This window comes from Salvelinus sp. IW2-2015, unplaced genomic scaffold (genome assembly GCF_002910315.2).
Source record: "Salvelinus sp. IW2-2015 unplaced genomic scaffold, ASM291031v2 Un_scaffold1050, whole genome shotgun sequence".
NCBI classification, from domain to species: Eukaryota; Metazoa; Chordata; class Actinopteri; order Salmoniformes; family Salmonidae; genus Salvelinus; species Salvelinus sp. IW2-2015.
In genome coordinates this window covers 225291-245043 of record NW_019942704.1, presented here as the reverse complement: position 1 = coordinate 245043, position 19753 = coordinate 225291, and the positions used below count along the sequence as shown (strand labels likewise).

At 42.9% G+C, this 19753-nt stretch overlaps 1 long non-coding RNA gene across 1 annotated transcript; it reads right to left on the bottom strand.

The window, feature by feature from the left end:
- Positions 1-11516: 11516 nt before the first annotated feature.
- LOC111971615 (uncharacterized) lies at positions 11517-16697 on the bottom strand. Its single transcript, XR_002878277.3, has 2 exons — positions 16229-16697; positions 11517-14340 (listed from the first exon to the last, which is right to left on the bottom strand). It is a non-coding gene; the product is annotated as an uncharacterized lncRNA (long non-coding RNA).
- Positions 16698-19753: the final 3056 nt, after the last annotated feature.

The window sequence follows — 19753 nt, the reverse complement described above, 5'->3', positions numbered from 1 at the left end:
CAGTAGCGTATTAACTACGCAATGTCACTGACCCTGCCGTGTTACTGTGTGTTATATCACCCAGCAGGCTCGTCGGCCGGCTCGCCTTCACTGGGGCATAATTAAGTTACCCCTCCTTGAGACTATAGAAGAGAGACTGAGTGTGTGTGTCCACAGTCAATGACTGTGAGAAGAGGCCTGCTGTGCCTCACACTGCGAAACATTCTCATCAGGTGAGATCCGACCAAGGCCTCTCCGGTCTCAGCTTAGAATTTTGATAAGCAGTAAATCATTCATGGTGCGCAGGGAGGTGAATGTGGGGCAGAGCAACCATGATTTAAATAACTTTTATTTTATTTTTTACAAGTGTTCCAAATGGCACCCTATTCCCGATATAGTGCACTACTTTTGACAAAGGGCCACTGCACTATACACCCTTTGGAACGCAACAGACACTTATTACAGGATCTCTGTGACATTTCTGAGAATTTGAAACGGCGTCGGCATTCCTCTCCGTGTAAATCTTTCATGGTATGTTTCAAGATCTGTAATGTCGTTGTTTCGACGTTACATCACATCAATATGAGAGCTAGTCTAGACCTGTGTAGTAAGAGCGAGCGTTTTTCTCAAGCCCTCTATCACATTATGTAAGATTTGGCTTTGTCCTTTAGTTTGTGGAAATTTGTGCAACTGAGCTTCAACAGTACAAAATAATAATACCGTTCGAACACCCCCAACAGTATTTCATAAGAGCAAAGACCCAAACAAAAATCCTTCAAGTTCTGGAGTTCAGGAGTTAATCATCAGAGCAGACCACGTTGTGGAGCTCGCTGTGGGGCCCAGGCTTCCTGCAGTAGAGGAGGGTGGGAGGCCTGCTGTCTCTGACCAGGGCTGAGCTTGTCAGGGAGGCCTCTCCATTCACAAAGACAGGCGTTTCTATGTGAACAGGCACTCTGCTGGGGGGGTCCTCCTTTCATGGGGGTATCGTCCTGCTCCCTCAGCCTCAGAAAGAGGGGTGGTGGGGATTGCTTTTAAGGACAGGGGCGAGAAGGGTGAGGGAAGGGGGGAGAGTAATTGTGCACCACCAAGACAGTCACAGACACTGATAGCACCATGAGCGATATGAAGGGGCTGCCTGCTTCGCTTAAACAATCAGCGGTGCTCCAAGCTCAAGAGTGCTGGGAGGGAGGGAAGTGCACTCAGGAACAGAGAGACATCCCAGAGATCCACTGACAGGAAAGGAAGAGCAAGGGGGCATAGAAGGCACCACACCCGGATGAGCCTGGTCTGGGCGAAGTCTGTTCCCAATGAAGAGAGGGCCAGCTTCCTGTCCGAAAGATCCCAGGAAGGGACATCAAGGCATAGAAATAGAGTTACTAGAACATACATTGTGTGTTCTACCCATTAGTGTTCCAGTCAAAGAAGGATCATGGCATAGAAATAAGTATTAGAACAGGAATCGAGTGTACCCATGTGTTCTATCCCATCACATTGACGGTCAGGCGTTTCCTGTTCTTGTAATTCTATTTCTATGGGGATGGGGACAGTGCAGCTGTTTTGAGACAGACTGCGGACTGTGAAAACGTTCAATGCCAATGAGAAGCGCAGAGGACAAAAAGAAAAACCTCAGCACCGGCCGGCGAGAGGCAAGACAATGCCGTGGTTTCCCTTTCACCCCATTTCAGAGGTCCATTGAATTAGACTGCCAACGCTCTTGTGGAGGTAATCCTTTTAGATAACTTTGAGAGAGGCAAAACAACGCTCAGACAGCGAAATGTGGGAATAGGAAAAGAGAGATTTCTTTCTTTATAACGGGGTTGGTGGAAGGCGGAGGGTTTTTCCATTCAACACATCTCAAGCGTCGATGTCTAGCTAGCTACCACAGCCCTCTTCAAATATGGACCCACATTTTGGCTAAGTAGAATTTTCTACAGCCCAAGTATTGCTTTCTTTCACTAGAAATAGAAGCTGAATGTGTCAACGAAGAACAATGAATAAATTATTTGGATTCACTTTGATGTTAGTGGGCCAATTCCAGATGCCTCTGCAATGGGCGGAAAAGAAAATCTTTAAGGAATCAAATAAATATTTCCAGTGAAACGATGGACTAATAACTCCTAGAATTTTAGTTGTTTTTATTGCTTTGTTTAAAGTTCTGGCAGGAGGCTCCATTTATAATGAACAAAAATATAAAACACAACATGTAAAGTGTTGGTCACGTTTCATGCACTGAAATAAAAGAACCCAGAAATATTCCATACGCACAAAAAGCTTATTTCTCTCAAATTCTGTGCACAAATTTGTTTACATCCCTGTTCGTGAGCATTTCTCCTTTGCCCAGATAATCCTTCCACCTGACAGGTGTGGCATATCAAGAAGCTGATTAAACAGCATGATCATTCCACACCTTGTGCTGCGGACAATAAAAAGGCTTTTCTAAAATGTGAAGTTATCACAAAACACAATGCCACCAATGTCTCAAATTGAGGGAGTGTGCAATTAGCATGCTGACTGCAGGAATGTCCACCAGCGCTGTTGCCAGAGAATTTAATGTTAATTTCTCTACCATAAGTCACCTCCTACGTCATTTTAGTGAATTGTTTTAACCAAGCCAGTCCCTCCACATCCGGCTTCTTTACCTGAGACCAGCCACCTGGGCAGCTGAAACTGAGGAGTATATATATACACATGTCTGTAATAAAGCCCTTGTGTGGAACTCATTCTGATTGGCTGGGCCTGGCTCGCCAATAGGAGCGCTTGGTTCCCAAGTGGGTGGGCCTATTCCCTTCCCAGGCCCACCCATGGCTGCACCCATAACAAGTCATGTGAAATCTATAAAATATTTCAATTGACTGATTCCCTTACATGAACTGTAACTCGGTAAAATCATTGAAATTGTTGCATGTTGCGTTTTTATTTTAGTTTCCAAATAGTTTTTGGCATGCATGGCTCTCTTGGGTGGAGTCATCTTATGAAATTATATTTGCCCTGAAATGAATAACTCCTCTAGAAAGGCATCGGGAAAAATAGTGCACAAGCCATTTTAACTGTAAAAATCGTACTATATCTACAAGTATGCCATCTCCTTATCAAATGGGGTTCACCACAGTGGTCAGAAAGAACCCAGAAAACTGTTAATAGAAAATTATTTTAATAAATAAATGTAGTGTTCTATCAGTTGTAATCATCCTGAGATGTATCTATCAGAATCGCCCCCTCCTCCCCCAGTCCCTTGACTCACTGTGTCCCATACATAGGCTGGTATTCACACCAGAAGCCCACATCAAAGCGCAGGCTGCCTTGCGAGGAGACTCCTCAGTGATCCCAGCCCCAGAGAGGCATGCATGGCAGGGCTCTGAATTATTTACACGGTCCTTCTCGCTCACCACCGCAGATAGGGAGCTGCATGAAGCCATTCACAATGGGACAGAGAAAAAAGGTCGCCTGGGCCCTACGGTGGAACGGATGATGCTCCTGCTCCAACTTTCATGACGCCACATTTTAAAAATGAGACGAGGTGGAGGGGAGAAAATAACATTCCACCTTGATCCTGTAAAGTCTTAGGTCTGAGAGGATGTCATCATGGCAGGCAGGGTCGCCTGGCTAAGGTTAAAAGAGGTAGCCTATTCCGTTTGTTGGAGGCGACTTTTCCAAGACACACAGGAGACCGGTCTACAGTATGAAGGACACGCCAGGGTCGCCTCTGTCAGTTCAATGGTCGGCTTGGAGCAGTCATAAGAGCCAGCTGGTGTTCTTGATTAGCGAGACAGACCCCTCTGACATACGTTTATCAGAAAGTCGGCTTTCAGAAAGTCTGCCTTCACTCGGAAATTGGAGTGAAGTAGTCAGACGAACGTCCTTTCCACTAGGCAAGGCCCCATGGGCTCAGTCACGCATACATAAAACGACACCTGCACATCAAGAGAACAGAGATACACGGCTTTACCCTTTGCCAAGCCCCCTTTCATCTCCCCGGTGTTGTGGCAACATCTACTTCAAAGCCAGGGCCGTGGATGAGAATGCTTTTAGCAGAGCCCAGGGGTCAGTATCCTACCGTCTGAAACAGCCGTGGGTGACTGAGAGAATGTGTTATAAGCCATACCTCACAGTAAGACAAAACCATTAGAGCAAGGCAACATTCTATAGGCCCTGCTTCCAGCAAATGTTCTCTAGCCCATAGTCCCAGAAGGTCAGTCAGCACGAGACAAACCCATTAGACGTTTTTCCATTATAGAATTCTTCCTACAAGACTCCAGTCCAAGGCTGGATCTGTAACCTACTGAAACCAACCGGTTGTCCACACAAGCAAGAGAAACATTAGCTACATCCTCCATTTACAAAGATAAAATAAAAAGGGAGGCCCATGAATGTCTATGAAGATCCATGAATGCTCTCTATCAAATGTTTTCACTGACCTTATTCTGGAAAGCTGTGAGTGGAGAAAATCCCTCAGTGTGAGAGGTAGGAAACTCAAAATAGCTATTACAGCTCATAATCCAGTAGGAATATAGTTCTCGAAAGCCATGTCAAGTTCCTAAATCATTTTGGCAAAAGACATTAATGCATAAACCCATCAACTCCACCCTTGACCTGAACCAAAGTCCTTTGAGAACCTGAAGAATGTCATTGTGTGGCTAACACAGGCCTAAATTAAATGTGACACGTCTTGTGCCAATGGCCTCTCCCTCACTGAAGCCCCCCTCTAGCATTATCAGAAGAACGGCCCTATAGTTTTGCCCAAGGAGGTTCCACTTCCACCCAACAGTTACAGCTTCATTGAGAGACAAACTTAAACGGCAAGGCACATTCTTTCCACCTGAATCTGCCCAATACGTCACTCTGCAAACACTGCAGCTACCTCAAACTTAGATTGTATATCATATTTTAACCTGTAGGAGCCAGACTCGTATCATAAAGGATTATATGAACCGTCAAACCACCACCACTGTTCTGCTGCCTGGTCCTCAGCCGTCAAAACAACTTCTCAATCCCTGTAGAGAGCTGCAGAGACAGCAACGGAGGGTTGAGCTCAGGAACACAAGTAGGCTCTTTGCTGTGGGCTCCAAAGCAAAACACTCTGTTACAGGGGTCAGGTCAATCTCAAGCTACCGTAGCTCGCAGCACACCTATGAATAGTTCGCAAATAATTCTGAAAGTAAAATCTGGACACGTTCCACTGCAAAACAAATCTCACAAGTATCAGACACCGCAAGCTCCCAGCTACCATCTAATCATCGCAACATTATCCCACCCTTGGTTAGTCAAACCTAATACATTTTTGCCAATTAAATTCCAGCAATATTGTCCGTCTGTCTGGTGCACGTTTGTCTATCACTCCATGTTGATGTGATAACCGTTTTTTCTGGGTTTGACAGAAATACTTTAACCAAAATCTTCAATTAAGTAAGCTTACCTGAAAAGTAAGCTTACCTGGCAGAAGTATATCATGAGTGAAGGATATAATTTCTATTAGGGATGCACGATATATTGGTGAACATATCGGAATCGGACGATATTAGCTAAAAATGCCAACATCGATGTTGCCCGGTGTCTAGTTTAAAGCCGGTGTGCAAAACCGATGTCATAGCTGAAGTGCATACCTAGAAAACGTAGGTACATGACATAATGACATCACATAAAATGTTGCACTGCACATGCAACACAGCATTCCTAACCTAGCCCACAATGTCTGCTATGTGGATCGAGCAGTCAACAAGTCCAGCAGTCATTTGAAAGAGTAAGAACATTTCAGCGAGACAACTCGAAAGGAGAAATCCATTAAAGCCAAGATAATGCAATTAATTTCCCTTGAAAATCAACCATTCTCTGTCGTGGGCGATGTTGGCTTTTGCCAACTGGTCGAGCACCAGTACACACTACCAAGTGCGCAATTTTTCAGATGTTGCCCTATCGGAGTTACACTAACAGCGTCACTGCTATTAGCTTCATGACATACATACTATGGAAAGCCATTTGGGTCTTGCGTGTCAAAAGATGGTAGCACTGTCAAAGCTGTACAAAAGTCTGCAAACAAGCAAACACCGGCCACGAACGAACGATGTGCTTACAATACCGCGTTGGTAATAAAGCATAATTTGTTCGACCGCAACTTCTGGGGTAGCTAGCTTTAGCTTGGTATCTAGCTAGCACCAATACACCAGCCTGAAAACAATGACCAGTAGAAACTGCAGTCATTTTCATTTTTCTTAGCAATGATTTTGGAATCCTTGTAAGTATTAGCTAGGTAGCCACTTCTTGTTCGACTATTGAAATTGAACTTCAGATCATGAAAATAGCTAGCCAGCTACTTAACCCTGTTGCCCAAAGCAAATGTTATAAGCAGCCAGCTAGCTTAAACTGCTGTGAACCAAGCCACAATAAGGATTAGGCACAAGTGGAATTTGAGGTTTGCCTTCATATTAAAAGTATGTAATTGACAGTGAAAAATCGTAGAATAATGCCATACTTTTAGTTTGAAGGCTAACCACAAAGTCCACTGTTGTGGCTAATCCTTATTGTGGCTAGCTTCAAATAGAGGGATCCAACCACCATTAATCAAATAAGAACAGTATTATAAAGAGTTATTTTAGATGACACCTAGCTATATACAGTTGAAGTCAGACGTTTTCACCTTAGCCAAATATATTAAACTCTGTAATTCACAATTCCTGACATTTAATCTCAGTAAAAATGCCCTGTCTTAGGTCAGTTAGGATCACCACTTTATTTTAAGAATGTGAAATGTCAGAATAATAGTAGAGAGAATGATTTATTTCAGCTTTTATTTCTTTCATCACATTCCCAGTGGGTCAGAAGTTTACATACACACAACTAGTATTTGGACCATTGCCTTCAAATTGTTTAACTTGGGTCAACCGTTTTGGGTAGCCTTCCACAAGCTTCCCACAATAAGTTGGGTGAATTTTGGCCCATTCCTCCTGACAGAGCTGGTGTAACCGAGTCAGGTTTGTAGGCCTCCTTGCTCACACATGCTTTTTCAGCCCACAAATTTTCTATTGGATTGAGGTCAGGGCTTTGTGATGGCCACTCCAATACATTGACTTTGTTGTCCTTAAGCAATTTTGCCACAACTTTGGAAGTATGCTTGGGGTCATTGTCCATTTGGAAGACCCATTTGCGACCAAGCTTTAACTTCCTGACTGATGTCTTGAGATGTTGCTTCAATATACCCACATAATTATCCTGCCTCATGATGCCATCTATTTTGTGAAGTGCACCAGTCCCTCGTGCAGCAAAGCACTCCCACAACATTATGCTGCCACCCTCGTGCTTCACGGTTGGGATGGTGTTCTTCAGCTTGCAAGCCTCCCCCTTTTTCCTCCAAACATAACGATGGTCATTATGGCCAAACAGTTATTTTTTTTTTTTCTTCAGACCAGAGGACATTTCTCCAAAAAGTACGATCTTTGTCCCCATGTGCAGTTGCAAACCGTAGTCTGGCTTTTTTATGGCGGTTTTGGAGCAGTGGCTTCTTCCTTGCTGAGCGGCCTTTCAGGTTATGTGGAAATAGATACTTTTGTACCCGTTTCCTCCAGCATCTTCACAAGGTCCTTTGCTGTTGTTCTGGGATTGGTTTGCACTTTTCACAACAAAGTACGTTCATCTCTAGGAGACAGAACGAGTCTCCTTCCTGAGCGGTATGATGGCTGCGTGGTCCCATGGTGTTTATACTTGCGTACTATTGTTTGTACAGATGAAAGTGGTACCTTCAGGCGTTTGGAAATTGCTCCCAAGGATGAACCAGACTTGTGGAGGTCTACAATTTTTTTTCTGAGATCTTGGCTGATTTCTTTTAATTTCTCCATGATGTCAAGCAAAGAGGCACTGAGTTTGAAGGTAGGCCTTGAAATACATCCACAGGTACACCTCCAATTGACTCAAATTATGTCAATTAGCCTATCAGAAGCTTCTAAAGCCATGACATCATTTTCTGGAATTTTCCAGGCTGTTTAAAGGCACAGTCAACTTAGTGTATGTAAACTTCATACCCATTGGAAATGTGATATAGAGAATTAAGTGAAATTATCCATCTGTAAACAATTGTTGGAAAAATTACTTAACATGCAAAGTAGATGTCCTAACCGACTTGCCAAAACAATAGTTTGTCAACAAGAAATTTGTGGAGTTGTTGAAAAACGAGTTTTAATGACTCCAACCTAAGTGTATGTAAACTTCCGACTAACTGTAGCCAGCTAACTATAGCTACTGAAACAGATTGTCATTTGCTATGTTTTTGGGGAAGAACATTGTTTGCATCCATGAGCTTGCTAACTTATTTTATTTTTGTTCATGACCAGCACTGTAGGTGCGCAAATCATAGCATGTATCGATGTACCGCTGAGACATGACATACGAGTGATAGTGTAATCAATGTGCAATAACTACGTTTAAAAAAATTATGAACGCCTTAAATTATGTGAAGCGTAGTCATATTCAGGTCTTGATTGGTCAACAAGCTTAATTGACATGTCAAATCCAGACCGCATTATCTACCAAGAGAATTCTCTTCGATTATAATCACAGCCGCAGATATTCCCCCCCCCAAGCAGACACATCGATGGCCCTGAACAAACTTCATCTGACTTTATGTAAACTGGAAACCACATATCCCAAGGCTGCATTCGTTGTAGCTGGGGATTTTAACAAGGCTAATCTGAAAACAAGACTCCCTAAATTCTATCAGCATATCGATTGTGCAACCAGGGCTGGTAAAACCCTGGATCATTGTTACTCTAACATCCGCGATGCATATAAGGCCCTCCCCTGCCCTCCTTTTGGAAAAGCTGACCACGACTCCATTTTGTTGCTTCCAGCCTATAGACAGAAACAAAAACAGGAGGCTCCCGCGCTCAGGTCTGTTCAATGCTGGTCCGACCAATCTGATTCCACACTTCAAGATTGCTTCGATCACGTGGACTGGGATATGTTCCGCATTGCGTCAAACAACAACATTGACGAATACGCTGATTCAGTGAGCGAGTTTATTAGCAAGTGCATTGGCGATGTCGTACCCACAGCAACTATTAAAACATTCCCAAACCACAAACCGTGGATGATGGCAGCATTCCCACGAACCACTGCTTTTAATCAGGGCAAGGTGACCGGAAACATGACCGAATACAAACAGTTTAGCTAGTCCATCCGCAAGGCAATCAAACAAGCTAAGTGTCAGTATAGAGACAAAGTAGAGTCGCAATTCAACGGCTCAGACATGAGAGGTATGTGGCAGGGTCTACAGTCAATCACGGATTACAAAAAGAAAACCAGCCCCGTCGCGGAACAGGATGTCTTGCTCCCAGACAGACTAAACAACTTCTTTGCTCGCTTTGAGGACAACACAGTGCCACTGACACGGCCCGCTACCAAAACCTGCGGACTCTCCTTCACTGCAGCCGACGTGAGTAAAACATTTAAAAGTGTTAACCCTCGCAAGGCTGCAGGCCCAGACGGCATCCCCAGCCGCGTCCTCAGAGCATGCGCAGACCAACTGGCTGGTGTGTTTACGGACATATCCAATCAATCCTTATCCCAGTTTGCTGTTCCCACATGCTTCAAGAGGGCCACCATTGTTCCTGTTCCCAAGAAAGCTAAGGTAACTGAGCTAAACGACTACCGCCCCGTAGCACTCACTTCCGTCATCATGAAGTGCTTTGAGCGACTAGTCAAGGACCATATCACCTCCACCTTACCTGACACCCGAGACACACTCCAATTTGCTTACCGCCCCAATAGGTCCACAGATGACGCAATCGCAACCACACTGCCCTAACCCATCTGGACAAGAGGAATACCTATGTGAGAATGCTGTTCATCGACTACAGCTCAGCATTTAACACCATAGTACCCTCCAAACTCGTCATCAAGCTCGAGACCCTGCGTCTTGACCCCGCCCTGTGCAACTGGGTACTGGACTTCCTGACGGGCCGCCCCCAGGTGGTGAGGGTAGGTAACAACATCTCCACCCCGCTGATCCGCAACATTGGGGCCCCACAAGGATGCGTTCTGAGCCCTCTCCTGTAATCTCTGTTCACCCATGACTGCGTGGCCATGCACGCYTCCAACTCAATCATCAAGTTTGCGGACGACACTACAGTGGTAGGCTTGATTACCAACAACGACGAGACGGCCTACAGGGAGGAGGTGAGGGCCCTCGGAGTGTGGTGTCAGGAAAATAACCTCACACTCAACGTCAACAAAACAAAGGAGATGATTGTGGACTTCAGGAAACAGCAGAGGGAGCACCCCCCTATCCACATCGACGGGACAGTAGTGGAGAAGGTGGAAAGTTTTAAGTTCCTCGGTGTACACATCACGGACAAACTGAATTGGTCCACCCACACAGACAGCGTTGTGAAGAAGGCGCAGCAGCGCCTCTTCAACCTCAGGAGGCTGAAGAAATTTGGCTTGTCTCCAAAAGCACTCCCAAACTTTTACAGATGCACAATCGAGAGCCTGTCTCTTATACACATCTAGATGTGTATAAGAGAAGGGATCGGTACAGGTGCATCAAAGCAGGGACCGAGAGACTGAAAAACAGCTTCTATCTCAAGGCCATCAGACTGTTAAACAGCCACCACTAACATTGAGTGGCTGCTGCCAACATACTGACTCAACTCCAACCACTTTAATAATGGAAGAATTATGTAAATAATGTATCACTAGTCACTTTAAACTATGCTACTTAATATAATGTTTACATACCCTACATTACTCATCCCATGTACAGTGGGGAGAACAAGTATTTGATACACTGCCAATTTTGCAGGTTTTCCTACTTACAAAGCATGTAGAGGTCTGCAAATGAATTACTTAAAAATCATACAATGTGATTTTCTGGATTTTTGTTTTAGATTCCGTCTCTCACAGTTGAAGTGTACCTATGATAAAAATTACAGACCTCTACATGCTTTGTAAGTAGGAAAACCTGCAAAATCGGCAGTGTATCAAATACTTGTTCTCCCCACTGTATATACTGTACTCTATACCATCTACTGCATCTTGATGTAATACATGTATCACTAGCCACTTTAAACAATGCCACTTCATATAATGTTTACATACCCTACATTACTCATCTCATATGTATATACTGTACTCGATACCATCTACTGCCTCTTGCCTATGCCGTTCTGTACCATCACTCATTCATATTTTTATGTACATATTCCTTTACACTGTGTGTATAAGGTAGTTGTGGAATTGTTAGGTTAGATTACTCGTTGGTTATTACTGCATTGTCGGAACTAGAAGCACAAGCATTTCGCTACACTCGCATTAACATCTGCTAACCATGTGTATTTGACGAATACATTTTTATTTGAAATAGTGTTAAATAGCATCTTTGACACACAAAGACCCAAACGGCGTTCCATAGAAATCCTGGTTGAGAATGAAACCACTGAACAAATGAACAACGAAACAGCACAGCAAGTAAGCGAAAGAAATAGGTTTTGATTATGTTTTACTAGTAACGGGGACATACGTAAATGCCCAAAAAATAACTTTGATCAATGTGGTGTGTTTGTAACCTTTATTTAACTAGGCAGGTCAGTTAAGAACAAATTCTTATATACAATGACGGCCTACCAGGACGACGCTGGGCCAATTGTGCGCAGCCCTATGGGACTTCCAATCATGGCCGGGTGTGATACAGCCTGGATTCGAACCAGGGACTGTAGTGACACCTCTTGCACTGAGATGCAGTGCCTTAGACCACTGGGCCCATGTGTGTGTGTTAACTACTTAACTGTACTAGAAAGCTTTTAAAAAGGGCAGCTCAAATTTTGAATAATGGTTATCAGTATCGTTCTTTTGGCAAGGAAAATGTCATATCGGTGCATCACTAATTTGTATCTATTATTTGCAAACTTTATCATGAAATGAACAGCAGCAATACAAAACCATCACATTAGACAGTACATTCCTCATACACTAGATGTGTAATTAAAAGGGGAATTGCACTCAAATCAAAATGTTTTCGTTTTCCTCCAGACAACTGAGAAAATATAATTTGGGAAAATAAAAGAGAATAAAAAAATTGCTTTACCCAAGAAGGTTCCACTTCCAACCAACATTTACAGATTCATTGAGAGACAAACTTAAAATCAGCAAGGCACCTTCTTTGTACATGGAAAAAATATTTTTTAGAAGTTGTTTATTAACCATTAAAGTAGCAGGTACACTACCGTTCAAAAGCTAGGGGTCACTTAGAAATGTCCTTGTTTTTGAAAGAAAAGCACATTTTTGTCCATTAAAAGAACATCACATTGATCAGAAATACAGTGCAGACATTGTTAATGTTGTGAATGACTATTGTAGCTGGAAATGGCTGATTTTATGGAATATCTACATAGGCCCATTATCAGCAACCATCACTCCTGTGTTCCAACGGCACGTTGTGTTAGCTAATCCAAGTTTATCATTTAAAAAAAGCTAATTGATCATTAGAAAACCCTTTTGCAATTATGTTAGCACAGCTGAAAACTGTTGTCCTGATTAAAGAAGCAATAAAACTGTCCTTTAGACTAGTTGAGTATCTGGAGCATCAGTGGGTTCGATTACAGGCTCAAAATGGCTAGAAACAAAGAACTTTCTCCTGAAACTCGTCAGTCTATTCTTGTTCTGAGAAATGAAGCCTATTCCATGCGAGAATTTGCCAAGAAACTGAAGATCTTGTACAACACTGTACTATTCCCTTCACAGAACAGCGCAAACTGGCTCTAACCAGAATAGAAAGAGTGGGAGGCCCCGGTGCACAACTGAGCAAGAGGACAAGTACATTAGTCTAGGTTGAGAAACAGATGCCTCACAAGTCCTCAACTGGCAGCTTTATTAATAGCACCTGCAGGTTGGTGGCACCTTAATTGGGGAGGACGGGCTCTTGGTAATGGCTAGAGCGGAATAGGTGGAGTGGTATCAAATACATCAAACAAAGTCCTCAACTGGCAGCTTCATTAAATAGTACCCGCAAACACCAGTCCCAACGTCAACAGTGAAGAGGTGACTCCGGGATGCTGTCCTTTTAGGCAGAGTTCCTCTGTCCAGTGTCTGTGTTCCTTTGCCCATCTTTATTTTTTATTGGCCAGTCTGAGATATGACTTTTTCTTTGCAACTCTGCCTAGAAGGCCAGCATCCCGGAGTCGCCTCTTCACTTGACGTTGAGACAGGTGTTTTGCGGGTACTATTTAATTTTTTTAATTATAAACTTCGATTAGCTAACCCAACGTGCCATTGGAACACAGGAGTGATGGTAGCTGATAATGGGCCTCTGTACGCCTATGCACTTATTCCATTAAAAATCAGCCGTTTCCAGCTACAATAGTCATTTAAAACACTAACAATGTCTACACTGTATTTCTGATCAATTTGATGTTATTTTAATGGACAAAAAGTAGCTTTTCTTTCAAAAACAAGGACATTTCCAAGTGACCCCAAACTTTTGAACGGTAGTGTATATTGACACGAGGACACGAGGAAGGGGAGAGAAGAATGTGCCTATTTAAAAATATGAATATATTTTTTGTGTAGCTCTCATGCTAAAATAGGTTGTAGACCCCTGCTCTATTACAACTCCCATAAAAAGGAGACTTACATAGTCTATATTCATGACCTAATATTAATGGTATATACTAAAGAAAAGCCACTTGACAAGGTTAACCTCGCAAAGCAATCACACAGGCATTGAAGTGAGTAAGAGTTAGGCTATACAATACATGACTAGTCTATACGTTACATGACTAGTGTGTATAAGATGTCGGTTAATCTGTTATTGAGTAGCGACAGGCAGTATCACCTTGGTAATTCCAAGCACAAACTGTACTGAGAGAATCGTGTGTGTACATGTTTTTATGCTGTGAGAGCAGCAGCAATGATTTTGTTATCTGTTATTTGCATGGCTGTAAGAGCATGATGCAAGCCCTCTTGGATAAATCACCACTCGACACCAAAGGGTATTAAATGAGTGGACAATTTAATAACCAGGCCCGTAGGCTTAGAGTTTCAGAGGCCCTCAAAGAAACATCCAGCCAGTCCACATAAACAATTTGGATTAATGAACATGAATGTGTTCCATTACTCATCTCTTAACATTCTCCATTACCACCACAATCAGTGTGAAAAATGATGTTATTCAGAAGAAGAAAAAAAACTTTGGTTGTCCCACTTCCTGGCTTTCATTAGAGAGGAGTACTGCATTGTTTTATATATCTCTTGGAGTCCTTAAGGGCCTTCTCTCTCCCTCCTGCTTCTCTCTCTTCTTCCATTCTGTTAGTCTGTGGAGGGCCTGAGCTCCGAGGAGTTATTGAGGACTCACTGTGCAGGGAAAGAGCAGAGGCTCTAAGCCTTATGAAGACAGAGGGACGGAGGGAGAAAGAGAGCAAGAGGAGAGCACAGAGTTAAAAGAAAGTAATTATTTGAGCAGGAAAAGAAAAGGGTTTCCTTTATCTTACTTTCCTACTTATAATTTAACTTTATTTTGTCTTGTGCAGGGGACAGCACAAAAAGGGACCACACTGAACTGTCAAGATTGCACAAGAACCCTCAGCACCAAGTCTTGAGAAGAAAGAAACTGGCAGTATGTACCTGCCTACAGGACAATGCATTGTTATAGGCATACACCTTTATTTTGAGGAACTATAGGTAGCTATTCACGGGGCCCAGATTTGTTAGGGGAGAAACGCAGTTGAAAAGACTATTCAACTGGTGTCTTGTTTAACATTCCTAAGTGCTGCATCACATATCCTTACAGTTGTTAGAGAGGAGTCATCAGGTACATTTCATAAGGAAAATGTCACATACAGGAAGAACAATAATACATTTGACAATAGTGATTACATAAGAAGAAAATGCAGGTATTGCCGACATGACACCCTATAGTCTTTCATAAGAGTAGACACCAAGTTTTGAAATGCACTGTTTACTTTACTTGATTCACTGTGGCAACGCAGTCAAGTATGACAGTTAGTGATACTGGGATGGTAACAGTAGTTACCTCAAAACCGCACATCAAACCTAACCCATCTCTCACTCCGTCATTTTAATGGGACCGTGCACACTTTGGCTAGTTTCTGTAACTATTCCGGTGTGATATCTAGGCTATTTTGATACGTTTGCAACGTTACCCATACAGGTTACGTAAACAGAAAATCTTAAAGTGACAACAATATTATTTCAGTCAATTTAAAACACATAACTAGCCAATATGAGAAGTCACTGTGCTTGGACGGTTTGCCTAGGTGTGCAGATATTGCTGTATTAACTAGATGTATAGTTAGCACGTGTTTATTTTTTATGCATGGTTTATATGAAATTGTACATTTACAAAAAAAGAGTTGCATTTGTTATCCTAGCTTGATAATCTCGAAGTTCTACATTCTGACTGATGCCATAGCCAGGAGCATGTGCTCGGCTCACACTGGCGCCGTTCCTCGCGGCTAGTAAGATGCACTCCAAAACGTTTACCTTACTTCAATAACCTTACGAAAAAACATTAAGCAAAATAACATTTGATAAAGTACAATCCGATAAACGTTAGCTTGCTTAGGTATCTAACTCGAAAGTCCGATCTTACAAACTAAACGTCATTGTGCATACATGCTGTGTTGTAGCGAGTAAGTCAGGATGTTATGCTATCAGAAATTGGATGACTAGCATTAGCATAACAAAAGGAGAGTGGCTAGCTAGCCTGATTTAGCGTGCGGTGCAATCTAGTTGGATAGCTAACTCACTCTCCAGCGAATCACTGAAATGATAAACCAACACTAACGTAACGTTAGCATACTCCCGAAACAAAACAAGCAAAATAAACAACGTAAGACTTGTTTTTCGTGCAATGAAAGTGTGTTCTTGTCAGCCAGCAAGATAGCTAGCTAGTGCTAGTTAAAGTCCAGCAGATGGTTGGTAGCTAGCTACTAACGTTAGCTGACATGGACTACATTAGCTAGCTAGCCCCATTAGCTAGGTCAAGGTGGTCATGTTATTTATTACAAATGTATCCGTTTCGTTGCGTCTGAAAACACAGATTAACACATTTAATTCGTTCTCAATGTATATGCAAAGCTGATGTTTACAAATAGCTTAATTTAGTGAAAAACACTCTTGCAGCTGGCTAGCAAGGAATCGCTAGCTATCTCGCTGAAGTTAGATAACCATTCCGCTGCTCACTGTCTGGCCCACCGCTCTATTGTAACGATTTCTACGCCGGCACCACCCGTTTCCTTGTACCTCTTACCTCCGAAATTATCAGAGTAGAACACAGCAAAATGGACTCCGGCTCCGCCTGATGTGTCCAGAAAAACGGAGAGCTCCTCTTCAGGATACAGCTCACGTCGATGGCCCTTTTTGCCGTTGGGGTCTCCCTCCGCTTCTTATTTTCTCAGCAGTAGTTAGCTAGGCAACCTTCCCAGTTAGCCAACTGGCTAGCCTCGGATACCACTCTCAATACTTTCGTTTCTGCTTAGATATGACACCAAATTATAATATTTTTCAATTCGTCCAACAGTTCGGGTCACCCACAGACAAAAAAAATCAACTCGGGGATGGTGTATGGTCCGTGTCCGACCAGCACTGAAGGGGAATTAGCTGAAAATTAGACAGAGTTTATCCACTTGATGCTCTCCGCTACCTCAAGCGATAGTGCTCTCCGTTCTCTGTTCACTGACTAGTAGAGAGTTGGTAGTCGCAGGATGATGACGATGACAAAAAACATTTTTTAGAACGACGCAAACATGTTACGTCCGAAATAGTTGCTTGAACCTGTACTGTGTAGGGTAGTTATTATAATGAATATGATTGTTTTCATATAATTGGTCCAGTCTATTAGCTACTGTTTCTTATATTTCATACAAAGTGTGTGTGTGAGATTGTGCGCTTTATGTTTGTATCTTTTATTATTTTTTATTGTTGTTGCATTTCGTTGGATGGTGTATACCATGTGTATCCAGTACATATGACTAATACAACTTGAAACTTGAAATGCATCTGTGTGAAAAACCCAGGAGATTCATACCAACCAATTTGAGCATAACGCTATTTCCTGGACCAGTGTCTAGCACAGCGCTGAAGCGAAGCGGCTGTGTGCCCAGCATTGTTTTGCTTTGTTTTACGGTCATTTCCATGTCCTGTATCTTAATCTGCCAGGGGGAGCTAGTCTGAAGGCCTGAGATATCACTAAGCGCCAAAGAATGTGATTCTGAAGAGCATGGAATTGACACTGGCACTGAGCCAACGAAAGCTGAAAAATATGCCTCAGAGTGAGAGTGAGTGAGGGAGAGCTTTTCCAGGCCATGCAGACACAAATAAACTAAGAGCCTCTGTGGATAGCAGAGCAGCCTGGCAGTTGAAACGTCCACACGCAGGGAATCCTTATGTGGAAATTGAAAAGTCCCTCTGACTTGTCTGTCTTCATATTCTAATAGTACATTAGGTTGATTTGAGTATCCAGACAAAGTCAGAGGAATCAGTATGGTCATATTAGTTTCACATTGAAATACCAAAGGCATTGTTGGAGTTATATGTTTAGACCACATCGCATCGGGCAACATAGAGTTGCGGAATATGAGGGGAAATTAATAACGTTAACATCCTATATGTCTCGGGACAGACCCAGGCTCCATAGAACATTTAGAATACGGCAGGAATCCATCAATGACAGAATGTCAGCTCTGTATGTTAAACCTCTGGACATTGACACAACAGGACAGCTTATTGCTGTGACGATTCTCAATTTACATAGCGATATTCCTCACATAACTGCACACATTACTCTGATTAACATGGAGCCTAGGCTAGGCTGTCCAGACCACAGCTACAGAGAAAAAAAAACACAACAAATGGCTTCCATCTGTTTCTATGACTGCTCCACCACTAGCATCCAGACCAGTGCTGTTGGAGAGTGCTCAGCCACATTTGGCTGTTAAGACACTCACTGGAATTGGGCCTGGCCTGTGCATTCTCATTGTGCCTTTTTCTTACAAATCATAACTCCGCTCTCAGAAATAGACAAGGCTTCCCATTCTATTTGCATCATATGTTTTTTAAAGACCAATGACAAATCCCAGATGTCTTTCATCTCGCTCACAAAGTCTGAACTGAGTCTCAACTTGCGCCGAGGTATTTCCAGGCCCGCAGAGTTCATAGTTTGACACACACCCAATGTCCATTGATGGGCTGCTGTGTTGTGTTGAGAAATAGAGGGTCACAGTCAGTGATGGAGAACTGCTGTTGTCTGCTGACCATTAGGTTGGATGGTGGTCATGTGGCTAGTCTGTGTAATGATGGATGGAAAGTGGGTTTCATCATAATAATACAAAGCTTTCCCACATTCAGGAAACTTCTTTGCTCTGTTTTGACTAGATTAAACCATTACTCTGAGGTCAAGCCCTTACAACCGCCAACATGACCATAGGGAAACACAGCTCTTACTCTGTACAATAGGGAAGATGACATCGGTATTGTTTGTATCGGCCTTTCCCTGTGCAGTAGTTAAATAAGCTCACAGAGGAAGAATATAGCTCAGTTGGCTGCATCAGGGTTTCTTGCTGTGAATGAAAGGGTTAACCCAGTATTGCCGGGAAAGGATCATGTGTTGCTCATCGGGCGTGCTGTGCCACACACAGCAGCAGCATAGTGCAGTGTGAGATCTCATATCTTTGATGATGAGTGCGGGAAGGAAGGGGGCTTTTCTCTTCTCGCCGGACACGACTCGTCAAGAGGGCCTAGGCCTGGAGGCAAAGTGTGTCACTATCATAGATGTGACACCACACACACACACTTTCTCTGTTTCACACACACACACACACACACGTCTGTTTCCCCGGTGTGTACTGTGGCTGTGTGTGATTACCCTCTGCCCACTGGTTCAGTGTAGTAGGTAGCATAGATAAGCCACACACAAACAGAAAGATGAAGGGATGAGAAAGAGGTCGCCTCAGAACACCGCAGCCTCTCTGGAAAAGGAAAACATGGCTGACTGTGTGGCTGAGAGAGAGAATTGATTGGAKGTGACAGTAACAATGGCTCAGGCCAGATAATGATACAGTGCASTACAGTAAGCCATGGATCCARTAMWGGGCAGAACAGACTGAGGATAGTGAACACAGAGAGAGAAACAGAAACCTGGTATGGCATTTGAATTGAATGTACAGTGTTGATATCACAGATTTCAGATGAATATATTTTTCTGCTCTGGCAGGGCAGAATGAACACGGACAAAACAGAAGGCTGACTTGATGAATGTATTGGTATCTCAGAGAGATGTATCTATCTCTGTGAACTGTCATTCATCAGTCTGTAGATTCACTTATTAGATTCCCATGAATAGATACTGTATCGTTTGTATAAAGAAAAGTTATTTGCAAGTTGATCCAATTCTCAGAAGAACTCTGCCAGCTAATCATCTTGTCTTCTATTTTTCTCACGCACAAGAAGTTGTCTTGTCATCTTGGCTCGTCTCCTATCTCTTTGGATTATCTCATCTGTTTATTTGAAGTGGCCTTTGTCTGATATCAGTGAGCGTCAACATTAGGCTTAGGTCATGTTTAGGTTGTGTCAGATCACCTTGTATGAGCGGCCCTTTCTGCTACGTACAAAGACACGACACAAACCAGAGCAACCAGAATCTAGAACAATGCTCACAGCTCTGGAAATGAACATTTGTAAGCATACACTGCTGTCATGAAGGTTACATATGAAGCAGTCTGAGGTCAACTACTATACACCGCTGTCATGAAGGTTACATATGAAGCAGTCTGAGGTC